The sequence below is a fragment of the Plasmopara halstedii genome (assembly GCF_900000015.1).
Source record: "Plasmopara halstedii genome assembly, contig: Scaffold_1561, whole genome shotgun sequence".
Classification (NCBI taxonomy): Eukaryota; Oomycota; class Peronosporomycetes; order Peronosporales; family Peronosporaceae; genus Plasmopara; species Plasmopara halstedii.
This window is the reverse complement of record NW_020188473.1, coordinates 730,284-731,542: the sequence shown is the minus strand read 5'-3', so window position 1 is coordinate 731,542 and position 1,259 is coordinate 730,284.

Genomic DNA, 1,259 nt, shown 5'->3' with positions numbered 1-1,259 from the left:
CCGCGGAGACACGGTCCGACATGGCACCGTGTGCGGGAGATGAAGCTGGGCTCTGCCCCTGAGCGCTGTCGGAACCAGCGAGATTGGAGAGTTTGATTTCATTGACACAGGGATTATTGTACACGGAAGTCATTTCGTTCCAACGCAGTGTCTAACGGACACGCAAGCCTCGATGAGGCAGTAATCGATTAGAGCTGTAAATGTTCTCAAATTTAATGGGTGTGTGTGACGGCGTTACACATACCCTGGTAACAGGTGTGTGTGTCACACCAGATGGGCATGGTGTGACCACACCCGAACAAGAATACGGTACGTGGCTGGGTAGCCACGTATGCAGATTTTACTATACATATTTGAAAAAATCTATGCATTGAAATTAGGCGGCTTTGCCGCAGATAAAAATAAATAAAGTCTGTTTCGAATTTAAACCGAAGAGTTAATTAGCATTGTGTTGAGGTTGTGATTATTTTTGGAGTAAGCGGATTGCGATGTGCTAAACTCGTCCTTGTCTAAGTATAAAACGAAAGGTCGGTGACCTAACTTATGTTTCCTTTAAGCGCAAAGCTACGGCAGCCCCGCTGCAAAGAACCATAACGAGAGTAGCTGATTTAAATTCTCTAGTAACCACAACCTTAACGCAAGGCTAATTAACTCTTCCATTTTGAAACGTTAACTATTTCTCGGTCTTAGCAAAGCCGCCTATATCTAAATCTATATGTTTCCCTATCTATATAGTAAAACCTAATTAAATGTACAGCTACTAGCTGGTAAAGACTTTTTCTTTAGTGTAGCCACACAATTGTGTGACCCCGTCACACCCAAGTTGCTAGATATGAGGAGGCTAGCAACCACAGCATGATACGGCCCGGAGTAGCATCTCAGTATCTGTTCCAGTCATCATCATGATACCTTCAGAAGAGAGCGAAGAGGGAACGAAGGGCGAAACTTTTTGTATTTCCGCAAGTGCAAAAAATACCTCCTACCAGGACACGACATCACTTGCAGATCAAATATTGTGTTCCGCTTTTTATTGCCATGTTAACTGTTTCTCAAAAGAGGTTGGGGACACACGATAGTTCTCGAGAGATGCCGCACTTGTGGGATCCTTCGTGAGAGCTATAACCGTCACCGTTTTTAGAAAACTACAATAGTGTCAGTGAAGTATATCGTTCCCACGCGCCATTAACTTATCATGAATTCTTTTGACACTCCACACTCGGACTCAAGGCTAAAAATGTCGTACACAACACGGTCGCCAA